We start from the raw sequence: 17,978 nt of genomic DNA, 5'->3' as shown, positions 1-17,978 counted from the left end.
TTTGTTTTTTTTTTAAATAATCATATAGTGCAATCAGTAACTGAACTATTGGGCAGTTTCTTGTACATACAGTGAAAGACAGTACCTCTTATTACTGCAAGGTTTTGTGTAAAGGTCAGCATACATGATCTGTATTTCGCAGCAGGTCTTGGCTGCGTCTGTTAAAATACACTTTATTCTTCACATGGAAACTGTTTTCTATTCTGTTTTACACTTGCTAGAAAACAATACCAAAACTTGAAGACTTAACCATGCTAGTTGTTTTTACCAATTATTGTATCTATAGTATTGTTGATGTAGTAGGATAATTTAAATATGTAAATGTAATTAATATTAAATATACATTCATATTGTATTAAAATGTTAGCTTTGTATTACTGTTTCATGCAGAATATGTGGTCTGAGCAAATCTTGTTTGTTAGCATTGAGATCAAAGGATTTTGGTTTTTGTAGGCTAGCAACAGAGGAAACTTGTAGGAGCAGTCAAACTCAGAATAATTTATTTTAGTAAGCTTTCAGTAATATTGGGCAAGTATCATAAGGCTGGCAGATGCCTGTAATGTATTTCCTTACCTGTTTTTCCCCTAGTGTGGGTGCATCCCTGTGGTGAGAAGAGACTGAATTTTCAGTGTCTCACAAAAGGTCCTTTTATCACAGGACCTGGATTCATCTTTTGCCCTGCCTTTGCCAGATCTGACAGCCCTTGTCAAAGGGAGGAACTGCAGGGCACTCTGAATAGCGGGCATTGTTCTGCAAAAGAATCAAGTCATTTTCTCTTTCCTGTGCAAAATTTTTCTGAGAGGACTCTTCTGAAACAGCGTATTTTGTGAGACAAAGCAGTTAGACAGCTCTCTATTTTTTTTTTTTAAAGCAGATGTTTTCTAATTGAGTTGCAGCTTGATTGTCCATCTTCTTCATCTTTTAAGCATGTTTGGTTATGTCCCTGAAAAACGGCTTTTCTTAGGGTCTTATCTCCTTTCATCATTGTTCTGTCAAGGAGCAGTGTACTGGAGGGTTGGGTTCCTGTGCTTCCAATATTTGTCAGAGTAAGTTTAAGAACAATTATTTTTACTTTTTTTTTTTAATATCCTTCCTCTTCTCTATCCCTTTTTTGTGGGGGTGGGGTGAGAGCTGCTGTCTTTACTTTCAAAGTGAAGACTTTGCAGGTCAGAACTATCACCATTATCTCCATCTCCAAGTGCGCTTTCACGGTTGTAGATGTAATGCAAGTATATCTGAAACTATTGCAAGTCGTATCATTAACCTCTGCTTAATACTGATTCAAGCCTGTGTCTTTGCGGAGTATTGAGTATTGCAATCAGAGAAGTAAGCGCAAGAAATTCTTCAGTCTACCTCAGTAGGTAGCTGAGGGATAATGGAGATGGCTATTGTTCACTCTCCATCAAGTAATGGGAATGTGTCCATTTCCATGGCAGGTAGTCTTATAAGAAAATACTAAACCAGAATGAGGTAACTGAGAAATCTTACATGATCATGGAAGACTGTTGAACTGAAGTTGTTTCCAGTTGATTTACTCTGTAGTCAATACTAAAAAATTTAAGTACTTGCGGCTGACAGAGGCTTTCTGTAGTCTTTACACTAGCCTGGAAGAATATGGTATAGCAGTTGCATCGGGAGGTGGGACAGGCTTCTGGTGGAGATTTCAAGAGGCTTTTATTTATTTTATTGCTAGCAGGGCTTTTATCCAAACTACAGCATCACTTTTCCTATTCTGCTGCAATAATGAGATCAACAGCCGGCTCAGAGTAAGTCTTCATAAAATGAAAACGTGAGTTCAGTAAGTCCCCAAACAATACCAATGACTGTCTCATCAGCCTTGGCAGAACTTCAGGAAACAGAGGTGGTCTTGCTGCCATCACATACCACAGTGGTAATTACTCTGTATACTTCATTTGGTTAGTTCCCTTGTTTGCCAGTAACCTGGTATATAGTGAACAACAGCAATCCTTCTAATCTTGCCCCATAGTTTAGTGTAATAATTCTATGTTTTCAGGCTGAATGCAATGCACATTTTCAAACACTTGCAAAATTTGAGCAGCCTGTGTTGTGATCAGCACCAGTTACTGCTATTTAACTACTGGAAGATTGATACAAATGTTCAAGGTGCTGCATCCAGCCTATATATGCTATCTTGTTCAAAGCTCCTGCAGTAGTTTTCAGCATGTTGCAGTCCTTCATGAAGATGTCAATAAGCAAGGCTTCTTGATGTTGCTGGACAAATCATCGCATGGTTTTCAGAGCTAGCTGAGCCTTCAAGGGCAAAATGTAAGGTGTTTTTCCTGATCACTTTTCAACAGCATTAGCTTTTTTTGGAGCGAGGGAAGAGGTAAGCTCTCCATTAAAACTGTTCCAAGTTTTGTAAGGTTTCCATGTACCTTCCTCCTGAGTACCTGTGGCACCGTAATTAAAAATCAATTAGGCATTATGCAGGGGAAAAAACCTGGAGAAGGCAGGTTTCTGAACTGCTGTGTGCTTATGTTCTGTGGCTGACTTTAATGCAAGAGTAAGAAGTTTTGTCCTTGTGCCTGAGAAACATCTGGTCCTTTCTGTTGGAGTGAAAATGGTCATGGTGATTAACTGAAGATTTTTCTTGTACTACTAGTTTCTATAGCATCTATGCACATTTTACATACAATGATAGTGAAATTCTTAGTGAAATTCTAGAACTCTTAGGCTCTAGTTCTTTATTTTTGAAGTGTAAAAAACCCCCACAACTCAGAACAACCCTTAAAGTGTCAAATCATGCTTGGAAGGAAATCTAGAGTTTTCTGTGCAATTGGCTCTGGATTTACTTGGTTCTGGGAACAAGTCTGGATCCTTTTGATGGCAATGCTTGGTTCCCAGTTCTCAGTGCACGTCAGACTGGACTTTCTGATATGAGGAGTGTCGCTATCAGGATGTTCTTGACAGCATGAAACTTCTTCAACATACCTAGATCTGGAGCTTCTAATTACTAAGAACTAGGAGCAAAGCTGTAAACTGGGGTTCAGGGAGGAGCTGTAGCAGCTGCCTGAACTGTGAAGGCAGTTTTAATAATATATAACACATCTAATGTCTAACACATACTATAATAAATAATACAGAGTAAGCATATTTAATATAAATATCAGATATACTTTGTTAATACTTCAAAATATATAATCTTATAAACCTAATTTATATATTAATATTTTATATTGGTTAAGGATTATGTATCATCTCTGAACTTCAGCTTCAAACACAATGAATGGTTTTAATTCGGGGTAGGTATGACCTGTGGGCAGGTGTCATCCAGAAAAACAGAAGGAAGGATGCCTATAGAAGGAAGAGTTAGGCTTTGTATACTGGTAATGGTTGAGCCTGGTATGAAATCAAAGCTGAAGTTAGAGATTGACTGGGTACTCAGGGTGCCAGAGGTCAGAGATCACATCTGCCTAGATGTGATTTGACTTGGATTTTCGTCCTGAACAGTATGCTGAACACTGATGAAATGGTTGAGGTTCGAAGGGGGCTCTGGAGGTCATCTGGTCCAACCCCCCTGCTAAGATAGAGGCTAGAGCCAGTTGTGCAGGACTGTGTCCAGACAGCTTCTGAGTATCTCCAAGGAGGGGGACTCTACAACCTCCCTGGGCAACTTGCGCCAGTGCTCAGTCACCCTCACAGTGAAAAACTGTTTCCTGATAGTCAGCTGGAACCTCCTGTGTTCCAGTTTGTGCCCGTTGCCTCTTGTCCTGCCACTGGGCACCACTGAAAAAAACCTGGTTCCATCCTCTCTGCAACCTCCCTTCAGATGTTTATATACATGAGTAAGATGCCCCGTGAGCCTTTTCCTGGCTGAACTCGGCCTTTCCTCATGGGGGGGATGCTCCGGCTCCTTAATCATCCTTGTGGCCCTTCCTTGGACTGTCTCTGGTATGTCTATGCCTCTGTTGTACTGGGGAGCCTGGAACTGGACACAGCACTCCAGGTACGGCCTCAGGAGCGCTGAGGAGAAGGCAAAGATCACTGGGTCTTCAACCAGCGGCAACTGGTGGTCTTGATGCTGCCCAAGAGACCGTTGGCTGCCTGGTTGCAAGGGCACTTTGCTGGCTCATGTTCACTTGGTGTCTAACCAGGACCCCAGGTCCTTTCCTTCCAGGCTGCTGCCCAGCTGGGTGGCCCCAGCCTGGACTGGTGCCTGGGGTTGTTCCTCCCTGGGGGCAGGACTTGGTGCTTCCCAGTGCTGGGCCTCACTGAGGTTCCGTGTTGGCCCTTAGAAAGGGGCTCATCCCTGGGTGGGCTCAAACCACCAACCTTTCGGTTAACAGCCCGACGCGCTAACCGACTGCACCACAGAGACTGGTACGCTGTACTTCAGGGAAGCTGAATTCCTGATGAGTTTGGTAACGGCTGATGGTGGTGGCTGTATGTGTTGGACAGTGACAGACCTGTACTGTGTGGCACATTGCTCAAGAAACCTGATGTGGTGTTGTGTCAGAATATTGTAAGAGATGGGGTGGGAGCGGTTTGGAAGAAAAGTTGTTACCTCCTGTAGGGTGTGGAAAATGAGATCCTTTTGATCTGAAGACTCCTCAGGAAGGGAAGGCTTGGGGTCATCTTGTGCTAGGCAATCTGCCGGTGTTTCAGAGGTGGGTTAACAGCACTGTTTCTCTAGACAAAGCCACAGAAAGGCCCTGCAGTACCCACCTGCTTTTTGTGGACGTGGTAAGAGGTCTGAAAACCTGTGTGGCTGCCAACGTTAATGCAATTGAAGCAAAACACAGATACACCTCGCAATACAGACTGGGAGACATCAGAGACGCTGACCGCAGAATTTCCGCTGCACTGGGGGACTGGGGGTTGGAGATGAGAGCGCTCTTGGGCGGATCTTAACAAACTGAAGATTTCATGGCAAAACTTGCAGGTTTATGTTTTTAAGTTTCATAGGTGTGCTGCCTCAAAGAAAGCACTGATAACTGCAGTTTGTAGTGGGCGTGCATATTTTTCAGTCATTCAGTGAGTTCAGCGAACTTGGCTGAGTTCTGTTCCACTCGTGAAACTACCTGGTTTATGTCTAGTTTTCAGGTAGAAAGAAACTGTTTTAATATTAAATTAATTTAATATTAATTTAATATTTAATCTTAGCCTTTTGGGTTGTTCATTTGAGAAAGAAAATACAGCAAAATATGTTGACTTGGAAATGGTTGAATTGCTTTTAAAAAAGTTGGGAAGCTTAATCTTGGCAAGGTTGTGCTTTGCAGCACTGCTGGCAACGTTGTTGATGAAGTGCTCCTGTAGCTGAGTGGTGTAAGCACAAGAAGACATGTGGGTAACTGTTTTAGAAAGAGTTTGACCAATTTTCTTCTGGAGGGGTAGGGACTGATAGGTGGAGGAAAGCGTACTTCTAGCAGTAGTAGCAAATGGCCTCTCCTAGCATGGAGCTTGGGAGAGTGGCTTCCTTTCCCTTTCTCTGCTGTTTTAAGCTGTACTCTAAGGCAGTCTCCGCCATGTCCCTCACAGCTGTGGAGCATGCCTGTCCCATCAGCTGCTCCCCTCAGGTGCTTGGCTCCTGTCTGGCCTGCACACACTGGTGTCCCTCTGCCAGGACCCCTGGGACAAGGCAAAGGAACAGACCCAGGTCTCATCCTGAGCTGGGATCAGAGGGCAGCTGGGCTGTGTGGGCCTGGGGGCTAAAATGTCCTCACAGGTGGCAGAGTTTAAATGTAGCCACAGGGCACATAGGGAAGAGTCTAGAAAGTTGCAGAGCCAAACTGGTTCAGTACAGGACCTTCTGGGTTTTAGGAAGTGTTAATAATGGTCTCTCAGTTCCCAAGGTAATCTGTTGGAGCACTGGGAGTGTTCAAGCTTTGGCAATAATGTTTGAATTAACAAATTGTTTTCAAGACCACAGGCATTACTCATACAGGCTTTTCTGTAACTTACGGTTTTGTTTGTGTAAAAGCTTGTAGGAGAGTGAAGGCTTACTAAATTAGCAGATCTGTTTGAAAAAGGCATGTGTTAAGGCACGGAAATCCTTTTCCAGGTCCACGGAATGGCCGCAATAATGCTATTATCTTGGCATATTGCTGTTTCTTTTGTGAACCAGAAGATGTAACAGTACCCTTTTGTGTCAGGCCTGAATGCCTGTGCCTCCCTCTACGTATGTAGCAATCCAGGTAGAAAGATGGTAAACGAGTAAGGGTGTGAGTACGCTGTTGGTGTGACACAGATGTGGGAGACGGTTCAGGTACCGGTGGCAGCCCATCTGAAGGAACAGAGAGTTCAATGGTTGAACACCCCCCTCCAGAAACCAGGCTGCTTCCTGAGTCTTCTCTGGTTTGGTGCCTCAGGGAGCGTACTTGGGAATGGACCTACTCTGGCTGCAAGGTCTGACTGACTGACCTGGCTCCAGGGGCAGGAGCACCTTCCTACCATGCTATTTTTTTTCTCCTAGGATTGCACGCTTCTTGGGACATGGAATAAAGACGACTTCTGTTGTTTCACAGGTCAATGTGATGAAACGCAATGGGCTGGCTTAACAGATTGCTACGGACTGAGCCAGCAGGTGAGTCTAATCCTGGGAATATGCTGCTGGCTTCTCTTCTCCCTTTAAACAGTAAGAAAAAGCAATTTTTTGGTCTTGCAATTTCCTTTTGCCTAGAGGGGAGAGGCAAACTGTGTGAGGCTAGAGCAATCAAGAAGTGCAATGAAGTTTCCCCTGTAAGCTGCGGCTAGACAGCAGAGCAGTGATACCCAAAGGCCTGCAGCGCTTCCGTTCTTTTGCATTCCTCAAAATACAAGTAGCAGTCTTCTGAGCTTAGTGGAAATTATTTGCTATGTTTTTCACAGTAGTAGTCAGAAGCAACAGAAGCATCAGCATGCGTTTGCCATGCCCTCTATAGAAGTCAAAATAACTTGATAGTATACAGATTAGAATGTTTTATCGTACTAGCTTGAAGTCTGAATACATCCTTTGTTTGCAGACTTAGGCTGGGAAAACAGAGCAGGAAAGGACTTTAAGACACCATGGTAGTCTTTCTCTCTACCCTAAGGAAGGATCAAGTACACTCAAACCATTCATGTATTCAAAATAGTCTTACAAGAAACCCAACAATGAAGATTTTATTGCCTCCGCAGATGACCCCTCCCACTTTTTTTTGAACCTTAGTAATGGAAAGCTTGTCCTTCTGTTTAACCTTTATTTCCTTTGCCATAATGAGAGTGTGTTCCCTTAGCTGGGGCTTCTGCTCAAATCTGTGTTTGCCAGGTGATGCCTATGTGCCTAACGGAACCAAGCTGAACAGTATTTTATTTATGACGGGTAAAATAAAGAAGCAGTTGCATTTCCTACTGACAGGAAAGCTGCTCATTGACAAGTGATGCCTTTTCAATTTTTTTCTTTTTGGGTAATACAGTATAGAACTAGTCATGTAATCTCTCCCTGAGCCTGTACCTCTTTTTTTTTTTTTTAATGCATTAGTGTTTGTGGAAATGAACCATATAAAAAAGCTTAAACCTGGTAGTAGACTTAGTTCTCAGTGTGACTCCGAGAAAAGCGGCTTAACTGCTCTGTGTGTGTTTATTTTGTATACAGGAAGACACCTCTAAAGCTTTTTTTCTCTTCATTGAAACCTGAGTTTTCAATTTAACAACCGTGTGATACCACATATATTTCAGAATGTCTGCTTGGAGTTTTGTCTCCTAACTGAGTCCTAAAAAGCTGTGGTATTGTTAGTAGCCACTGCTGAGCTGAGGCAAATCCTCGGGGATGATCAGCCCTGGTTGTGCCTTGCTGCAGTGCGGCAGGAATCAAGTCAGCAGACCTGGAAATGCATGAAAACACATCAAGGGAAAACAAATGCTGAAGAGCCCCCAGTTTTTTATGGCAGACCGTGTTTGAGTTTATTTCCTATCTCTAATTAAATCATATAATTGAGAATTGTTTCCGTTCAGTTACTTAAATTCATGCTTTATTGTTTACTCTGTGCTTATGCTTCTGTCTTGACCCAGGCCCGCGCGTGATGGCTCCGCACGCGTTCCTGCCACGCTTAGCCCTGGCAATGCTGTGCGGCAGAAACCTGCTAGAGCGGCTGCTATTAATATGTTGGTGACCACATGTAAAGCGATTAACGTTGGTGTGTTTTCCCTATACTTAGTGGAATGTTCTAGGTCTAATGTTAATTTAGTAATAAAAGGAGATTAGATTGGAAATATTTTAGGGATGGTCAGTCTTACAGGCAGGTCTGAAAATGGGAAGGGAAGAAATTACATGGCACTGAGACAGCAACGTAGTTTGATGGCAGCTTATCCTAAAAAATACCATGATATTTTGTAATTACCTGCAGACATTCACTGTCTGCATTGCAAGAAGAATTACTCTGATTAATAGGGGATCTCTTAAATAAAATAGTTGCTATCTGTTAGCAAGGGGTTATGTACCTTCTGAACATTTTGCTGCTCACGTCATGCTCTAGAAACGTGCACCATGTTGAAGGAGAGTGTTGTGTTCTCCCACAGAAGAGACAAATCCATCCTACATTATCAGCTACCAGTGTACTAGAGGGGCTGGAAATAAATCCTCTGCAGCTTGACTTACACCTATAGTGCAAGCAGTCTTCTGCATCCATCTTTGCAAGTAGGATGCACCCTTTATCCACCTTGATCCCTAGATATTTTTAAAGCATAACTGATACGGGGAAGTGAGAGAGAAAATCAGGGGTGGGCAGGGGAAGATGAAAAAGCAGGTCTGTGAATGTTAAAAGAGAGAATCTGCTCCTTTCTGCCTCCCCCATCCCCAAACTGTTTGTAAGACAGATTGACATAAAGGTCTCGCTTTAGGACTACGCCATTGCTCAAGCGCATGTGCGCATCGTACGAAAAATGTTACCTAATCTTTTGTAAAATAGCTTTAAGATGTGAGAATTTGTGCATGTTCTCATGCTCTGTAACCTCTGCCTTCCTTGCAGACTCTCCTGTAGGCTTTGCAAGGTTTAGATGAGTTTGCCACCAAGCAGAAATCTTTCCTCCAGAGCTTTTATCTTTAAAATGACCTACTGAAAAATTCACCCTTTGCCTGTGCACAACTGATTTTTACGAAGTCCTTTCAAATCTCCTAATCCTGTTTTGGTCTTTTGGTACAATTTATTTTTATCCCAAAACCCAGCTCTCCAGATTTGCCAAAGAAAACACTGGGCACTATAGAAAAGGTATTTTAAATGAAACTGTTTAGAGGAGCCTGTTAGGAAAGTAAAAGTAAAAGAAAAAAAAAGAAAAGACAAAAGAAAATGTGTTTTTCATATCTTATTTAAATGTAAAAAAAAATAATCTTTCTTTTATGGTGTGATTAGAGACTAAGTAGACCCTTGAAACCACAATCTCTTTCCTTACTGAAATTTTATATCTCTCGGTTAATAAGGGGCTATGAAAGTGCTGGAATTTTTATTTAAAGACCAATGCAAATGTTGTAAGTAGATATTTTTGGGCATAGCTAAGAAATGCTTCTAAATTAGACTTTCCAAGCTGATATGAGAAAAAGAAGGTAGTATTTTGGTCTTGGGCACCTGCAGTTATCCATTCCCATAGTACGTGAGCTCTCCACAGTCGTTAACCCTCTGCAGTGCTTTGAGACAGGCTTGCTGAGTCACTGCAAGATGGGTCTTGATTTCTGTAGAAGCATTTAGGTGGCAAGCTCCCTTTGAGTATTTGGGCACAAATTATTTGTGTAAAAGCCCACAAGGAGACAGAAACCTGCAGCTTGACCTAACATGCCTGAGTTCTTACCTAGTGTCCTTAACCCAAACCAGTTCGTTCCCCCTAGTTCAGTAGCTGTAGCTTCCCTGTAACAGTTCAGTGATGCTCTATATGAGCTTCATTTAGGCACACTGGGAGGATGGGGAAATAGGGATTATGGCCAGACCCAGGAGCCATTAGTTTGAGTACCTGTACAAGGTTGGCCGTGCACTGTAGCTCTAGTGCTGTGGCTTTGGGTAAGGGAGAGGACGCAATTATGCTTCCTCTGGATTAGCGCAGATTTCAGTTACAGTTTTGCTCTTGGAAAGGATGATGTAGAGCATTGGATATATGTGCTCTTTCAATGGATTCAATTTGCCAAATGATTGTGATGTCTCTGTAGGGTTTCTTTGCCCTTCTCAGCGGTTTGTCAGTTTTGGGGTTTTGTCTTTTTCATGTTACTAGCTGTGACTTAACAATTTTTACAAACTTTTGATGAAGAGAGAGTGCCTACCATGTCATGCCTGTACTACTGTCCGAGGTTCCTGGCTGACATTTGGCTTCTGAGCAATGTCAGTTTAATGTATGGGCCTTATGGGTACCATGTAGTGTGGGCTTTTTCTTCAGACTATCTGATCGTGACGTGTCAAAGCTGAAAAACTGCATCATTTTCCTCACCACTTACTTTGTGTTTGTCCCAGAGAAGGAAAGCAGATGTTCCTGATACTCATTTCCAATAAATGGTGTTAAAAATGTTTAATTTTGCCAGCTATTTTATCTTTTGGCCAATCTTGTTTAAAGACTTATGATCTTGACTCATGGGGCCATTTGTCACTCACTTGACCCATTTTGTGCAGTTACGTGCAACTCTGGAAGTTATAAGAGCCTTTAGCAATCTTTCAATCACTGGTGTAGTTATGCTTTCTGGTTCATGCCTCCTCACAGCATAGTGAATAAAGAATGAAAGCATATTTTAAAATGGCATACTGTATCATCTTTCTGCTGCATTGTCTGGGATTAATGTCTGTATAGCTCCATATCTTCCTACTTGCCTTTTTGCACACTGATACAGGACCGTAACTTCTCTACTTTGTGCAATTTTGGTGGAACTTGGTATTTACTAGACATAGCTATCAAATGACAAGATGTCATCTCAGCTAACTCCTGGAGGGTTCTTGGGTGCTGCTTAAATGGGGGATTCCTGGATGTTACCTAAATCTCGCTAATACAGCTTAAAAATCTAGGTACTAACAGCTGTTTATTCTCAGTAGGAATTTCATAATGTTCTCCCTGGTTATTAGTGGATGGGGAACTCTTTCACAGGGAAGAGGAAAAAGGAGAGGTCACATCAAATAAAAGGAAGTAAGTGACTGGCCAGTGATTGTATTTTACCCCTTCGTAGCCCCAGAAGGACTGGGGAGCTCGGGCTCACTGGTAGCAGGTCAGTGCAGCTGCTGTGGGAGGCACGGACAACACTTGGCTTCTCTCATGCGTTTATCCTGACTCTCATGCTGGTCATACTCATTCCAAAAATGTTTTTGATTTAAATGTTGAAGTTGAATATTGCATCCTAGGTAGCAACAAGTGTTTTGAACTCGTGGGAGTCCTACATTCACCTGAATACTGTGTCAGCCTTGCTGACCACTCTCACAGGCAGTCCTTATCTGAAATCTTGCTTTTTTCTCGTGCAGTAACACAGAAGCTTGCAAAGAGATTTCCCTTTCAGATCAAAGGCAAAATCTCTCAGCAAAGCTCCCTGACATTCTGCAAATGTAGCTATTTGTGCCTTAAAGATGGAGAAATTGAACCCCTGTGTGCATGGTGGCTTCAGGCTTAAGCTGGTACGTTTTTGTTGATTTTAGTAAGCATGTTAAAACCCACAGGTTTGGTTAAACTGGTTTAAGCTGGCCGTGTAGAGAAGGCCAGAGATGGAGCACACAGAATGACTGCCTTAAGACTGGGCAGAAATGATGACTTTATCCTGTAGTGGCTGAATGGCTCCAGCTGGCTTTTGTTGTATCGTACAAAAAACCTCTGTCCGAGGCAGTGTCAGGATTAACAGCCTGGCTGGTTTGTTCCCTCTCTCGGTACACTACTCCGTCTGACTTCCTGGATACTCTGAAAATTACTGTGAAATCATAGGTGAGAAAGGAACTTCCACAAAGGATAACTCACCACAATAGGCAGATCTTTGCAAAGCAAGGAAATTCTTTGTCAAAACAGTTATTAATCACAAAGTAAACAAAGGGAGATGAAGAAATGCAGCAATTGTTTTTGGACCAAGTGCTTTTCGAGGTCTCTTCCATAAGATGGCAGCAGCTTATTTTGTGAACTGGACTGGGAGATGCAAGTGAAAGGCTATCTGCTTGAAGCCCTACAAAACAGGCATTCAGTCTTCGCAGGCTTTATCTCTATTTGCTTGGTACACATCCCTTGTAACTGTCCCAATGTAGATCACTTGGGAACCTTACTCTATGTGCTGAACCGTTTTCTGTTGTTTGATACAGTGGTGATTTTCTTTTATTTTTTCTAAATACAGGCAAGAAACTGAGGCAAACTCCACAGGAGAGGTTTTAGTGTCAAATGACACTTTCGATTCACAGGGTTGAGTGTGCAGGATGTGGGGAGAGTGACAGTTGTTTGGCCTATTTTGGATTTTTTAAAGTGTTTCACTTTGTGCAGTTACTTTGTTAGTATCTGCCCAAAGCAACTTAAGTTCTGTGAGCAGAAGATGTAGGAAAACAGCTGGGATTTCCTCTCCTCAAAAACAGTGATCTGTTTCATGACACTGAACTGTTTTGGTGGAATCAAACACTCATTTTCTTTTGAAGAGGGAGATTGTGGAGAGAGGGAAATTATTTTTTTTTTACATAACAGAAAGCAGTGTGGAAGGAAAAACATTTGAGAGTAACTATTTTCTGAAGTCTTATGACAGAAGGGATTTTATATTACAGCTATTTTCACTTGCCCTTCTAAATGTTTTCCATATTTTCAGCAACACCCACAGTGGCATGTGCAATACACTTATGGAGTTTGACTGTCTGCTATTCTTTGATGCGTTTTTCTCTGCAGATGAGTGTCAGATGCTTATCCCATTAGTACCAAATATTTAATAGTCATAAACTACTGTGATACCCTCTAATAGAAGATTCTATTTAAGTGCAAATTATGAATAATTTTCTCAGTGTTTGTGCTTATTCTGAGTAGCTGGATAACATGGATGAGCTAAAAGCAGCCTATTTTGGGCTTTCCCTGGTGCTTCCACTTACTGGCTAATGTTAGTCATCTGTTTTTGTTTCCTGTGGCCCATTAGTATCCAATCTATCAAGTGCACAGGAGTCACAGTAACAAAGCTGTAAACTTGAGCGGAAGGAGTAAGGCTCTGTTTGCTTTCCATTTGTTTTTAAATTAAGCTGTTCAGCTTGGTGACTCCAATTTCTGTGTGTTGATGGACCGTTGCAGTACAACCCAAATGGGATCTGTCACGAGCCAGTTCTGACATTGCCCCTCTGTCCTCTAGTTCAGACTCTGGCCTGGTGAGGACCCCAGGTCTGGATCCCTGGCCAAACACAGAGAGATGTTTCCACAGGCATGCTGGGAAAGAGATGCACCCAAATTACTGATGACAGGAGTCCGATAGTTTTAATCCCAGAGGAGAACTTGGGGGTTTAGAGACTGAGAGCATCTTTTGTAACTGTTGGAGCTGCTTTTCTACTGAAAACATCAGCTGAGGTGGGTTACTTTAGCCTCTTCTCCTTTCTCTGAATCATGCCCCAACTTGAACTAAGAAAAGAAGGACTTTCAGCTCTCAAATTTTGGCCAATGGTGAAGTTTAAACTCTTCGAAGAAGTTATGCTTGGCAAGAAATGCAGTATTTCAAGGGGTCATTTCATTGTTATTGGTGTGCAGTGTGTGTGCTGCCTGATATATACCAAGGAGACTCCTGGAATGTTTGTCCTGGTGACTTCTTTCTTTGTAATTAACTTTAAAGAAATAAAGAGAGACAAAAGCAAGTTATTTGAATAACATTTACTTATTCTAGAAAGGTTTACATTCTTTCCAAGGGTCCACTTTCTTTCACTTTCAGAATGGAGCCTTTTTTACCTCAAATTATTTGTATTGTGATAGCATCCAGAGACTCTGGTCAGGACGGCTCCAGTGGGCTTGGGGAAACAAACAGGGTAAAATGAAAAGGGAAAAGTAAATGAAAGTAGTTCAGAGCATATGGGGAGCACTGGGGGTGCAAAGTTGCCTTGTGGCACTGAGCACAGAAACAAATCAACGCAGAGTTGAAGCCTAGGTGGGGAGGATCAACTTCAAAGTAAAGTACCTGGTTTATTCAGTTTAGATGGAGTGGAGGAGGCTGAGAGGGGTGACCCAACGTCTATCTGAGTGTTAGCCTAAGGATGGGGCTTTCCATGGCCACATAAAGTGCTTTTGTTTGTCTTTTGTGCAAAGTTTTGTTACAGAACAAGTTAATGGCAGTCATTTTGGTTAGTAACTAATTCCTTGGAGCAAATCGCTTTAAGTCAATTGTGTCTCAGATGTTGCCACATATTACTTTGTTTTAGTGTTTAGCCACAAACAACTCCTGACAATATTTTAGTATTATAATACACCATAATTTACTTCTAGCAAGCATGTAATTCCTAAGAGACAGAGTGGCATTCAGCCTATACGTTCTTTGGTCCACTCTATATTGAATCCAACACAATGGGTGCAGCTGAATGATTTAATGTCATCCTGAAAGAATTCACACTGGCTGCTGAAAAAGAAAACAGGCCATGGAAATAAATTGTAACTAAATGCGTTCTTAAATATAGGGCTACAATGCACACAGAGATTGTATAATGCTGTCCCCCGCTGAACTTTTTCAACAGACTTGGAGACTTACCCTCCTGTGGGATAAGGGAAAAAAAAAAAAAAGGCATCCTGTAGGGTAGATTCCACTAAACAGTAAATTCTGTGAAATGCTCCTTTCATGTCGGACAGGTGGAAGTTCAGGATTCCAGGACAGTTCAGGAGAAATATGAAATTCATACTAAGCATGAAGGTATTCTGTTTATTGACACACTGGTTTAAGCAAGAGTGAGAAATCCAGGAAACCTGCTAAAAATCTCCCTAGGTAAATTGGGGAGTTTTCAAGTCTGCTGTGTATCAAAACAAGCAGTTTGCTAGTTCACTGGGTGTTCACAGGCTGGGGGGGGTGGGCATGGGAAAAGTCACAGAGCTGATCAGTAGTTTTTAATAGGTTGGACTGCAGTGGCATATGGCAGAGCTGGCACTTGGTACAAATATAACTGTCCTTGTGGCAAGATCCTGAGATGACACTAGCCCTAGATGCTGGCTTGTGTTACAGCCAAATCAATAGAAATTCTGTGTTGTGCTTGATAAGCCCAATTATCTGCTGGATACATAAAGGGCTGGTGCTTGTTTCATTAGGGTAGAGAAATAGCTTACACAGTCACTTCTGGCTTGCACCACTTTTAGCAAACTGACTTTGTTTTGGTTTTGGAGAGGTGTGTTTTAAAATTGTCAATTTTCAACTGAGAGGCTATTTACCTTCTATTTGCTGGAGAAACCATGTGATTCCTTGCATCAGGAGGTTCATTACTTCTGCTCTGTTTTAAGTATGTCAGAAATCTACTAAAAAGGGTTCAAAAAATTTCCATGCCAGATATTTCTGTGCACTTTAGATGATTTATTTTATTCTACATCTAGCTTATTTTATTTAAACTTATTCTTGAATGCTTTCCTGAATGTTGGCCTAAATAAATCATTTTTATTTCAAATACAATGGAAGTAATTTCAGCCAATACTCAGAAGGATGTCGCTGAGCAAGTGTAATACTTGCTATACGGCTTTGTATGCTCCTCTTGAAAAAGTATTTATAGCTACTCTAAATCAGATGTTCTTGGTACAATTGTCCCCACTGCTGTAATAGGAACTGCCAGTTAGGAAGCTTACAGCCCCTGAATCCCACTGAACTCTGGGGGGCTTTGTGTGAGCTTGAGGATCTGCTCTGGGGTGACGTCTGCTGCAAAGTAGAGGCTGTGGTGTTGAAAATGCAGTTGATAACATAGTAGAATTCAGAAAATACAAGTCCTCTTGCAGTATCTCCTGCCCAGGGGAAAGACATCTTTGTGACTGCAAGGGTTTAAGCAGCTTGCTCTTTGCTAGTCTTCCAGTATTTAGTTAAAAGTGGACTGAAGAGGCAAAACACAAATAATTCCATGATTCTGTGAAGTTTTCCTTACCCTGGTGCACTGGTCGGGGCTGTTGCCATTTACCTTAAAGTGCCTGTTCTTGGAGAAACCGGTACCAATAAAATACGTACCGGTAAGAAGCCAATTTATGTACCAGAAATGACTACATGTGTTACATAATTAGAATACCTGCACCAACTCCTGAAACCTATCGCTGCTGGGCCTGCTTTTAATCTAGCATCATCTCTTCAGCTTACGAGATGAAATGTAGCTGGGGCGCGTTATGAGAACCAGATGGAGAACCTGGCTGGAGGGCTGGCAGGGACGGAGACTACCTTGGCCTGCTCCAAGCCGAGCGTACTATGTACCTTCGAATGATACCTTAATCCATGATAAAGGCAGACAGCTCACTTTTCCAAAATCAAAAACATATTCATCAATGGCAGCCCCTTTCCAACATGGCACAGGCTACTGCTCAAAGAGATGCCGTCTGGAACAGCTTGATACAGGCAGAACTAGATGAATACGCATGGATAAGATAAAATCATTCAGCTACCTAATAAATAAATTTGAAAGATGTTCTAAAATGATACAAATTCAAGTACTAACTTGATTTATTATCCCAGAGGGATGTTTGCTCCACTTTTCAGTCACTGAATCCTGATTTATGGTACGCGTTTTTAGCTAGATTTTTTTTTTTTTTTTTTAAGAAAGAAAACCTTTAAAATATAGCTGGTTGACTTAGCTTGCTCTGCCCAGCTAGCTTCATGCTGCTTAAATTAATACAACTTGTTCAAAAATGTAGTTGAATGGATGGGTTTTTAAGTCAGCAAGGATTCAGTTTTGGTAACTAAATGTTATTTCTACATGGTAAAATACCAGTAGAAGTAAAGTCAATAAACTCTAAAGGCAAATATATTAAAGAATTCTTATGCATCATGATTTTCCTCTTGCCATTGAGGGAAAAGATTGTATTTTATACAGGAACTGAGATGTTTCCCTTTCTGTAGTCCTGTGTGGATTTAACTAAAGCAGCAACTAAGGGAAACAAGAGTTTCATAAAGAAAGCCTTGTTGATAATTATAGAGTGGTTGTAAGCATATGTTCATAGCCTTTATTTTTCTTTTTCAGAACTTTATTATGGATCTTTAAGTTTCAAATGACTCTTGATACTTTGCATGTGTGAGATAGATTTTAGGTAAACAAACATAACTTATTATTTTGGGACAATACTTCAAATATATATTTTAAAGGGTGTGTTCTTCGTGTGACCACATATGACGCTTGTAAATCTATAAGGTAACTATTCTAAACCAGATTATCAGATTGTAAATAGGATAGGATGGAGCTAGAGGGAGAACTAAATACTGTTTCTAGTTAACAGTTCTAGTTCTAGCAAATTGCAGGTATAAATTATGTATTTGTTGTTCAAAGTTTTCATCATGGTCAGGATTAGAAAAATTAACCATAAACCCGTAAAAACATTATGTTCATTTGCCAAATCACAGGCTATGTTTATGTTTGCAGAAAAGTAAGAATCTTTGACAGCCGTCTTTTGAACACTCTGTCGTGTTTTTTATCATCTGCGTATTCCATCAGGAGTAGAAAATCTTTGAGGAAAATGTGAAACTTAGTTTACCAAGTTCTGTCTACAAAGATAAAATATCTTTTTGGCTAGGATTTTGCCTGTTGCTTTTTTAATACTTCTTGAACTCCAGTGGTATCATTTTTATAACATAGCCCTGCACATGTGAACAATTTGGTGGTAGCAGTAACTTTCAAACATAAGGCATTCATTGATCTGGAAGAAAAACTTTAATCTATGCAACCTCTTTTCTTTCCAGGTAATGTTCTCCTTGGTAAACAGTTTATAATAAACCCACAGTGTCCTCAACACCAAAAGTGTGACTGATGCCAGCCCATACTCTGTATTATATACCACAGTGTTTGAACTATTGTGTGGGTTGGTGAACTGTTTTCACAAACTATTCAAAAGGCTGTGGAATTCAGAACAGCAAGTTTTGAAACTTTGAAGGTTTAACAAAAGACCCTTAATCCACCAGA

At 41.3% G+C, this 17,978-nt stretch overlaps 1 long non-coding RNA gene and 1 other non-coding gene across 2 annotated transcripts in view; one reads left to right on the top strand and one right to left on the bottom strand.

Annotated features, from left to right (window-relative positions):
- Positions 1-4,265: 4,265 nt before the first annotated feature.
- TRNAN-GUU lies at positions 4,266-4,339 on the bottom strand. The gene has a single exon. It is a non-coding gene; the product is annotated as a tRNA-Asn (tRNA).
- Positions 4,340-6,432: 2,093 nt separating this feature from the next.
- Positions 6,433-17,978, top strand: part of LOC119147658 — a 30,728-nt gene continuing 19,182 nt past the window's right edge. The window contains exon 1 of the long non-coding RNA XR_005104102.1: positions 6,433-6,544. This is a non-coding gene — a long non-coding RNA (uncharacterized LOC119147658). The remainder of the gene's footprint in view (positions 6,545-17,978) is intronic.

Source organism: Falco rusticolus, chromosome 4 (genome assembly GCF_015220075.1).
Source record: "Falco rusticolus isolate bFalRus1 chromosome 4, bFalRus1.pri, whole genome shotgun sequence".
In the NCBI taxonomy this organism is placed as follows: Eukaryota; Metazoa; Chordata; class Aves; order Falconiformes; family Falconidae; genus Falco; species Falco rusticolus.
Note: the sequence above shows the minus strand (reverse complement) of the source record. Positions and strands in the feature narration are given on the sequence as shown.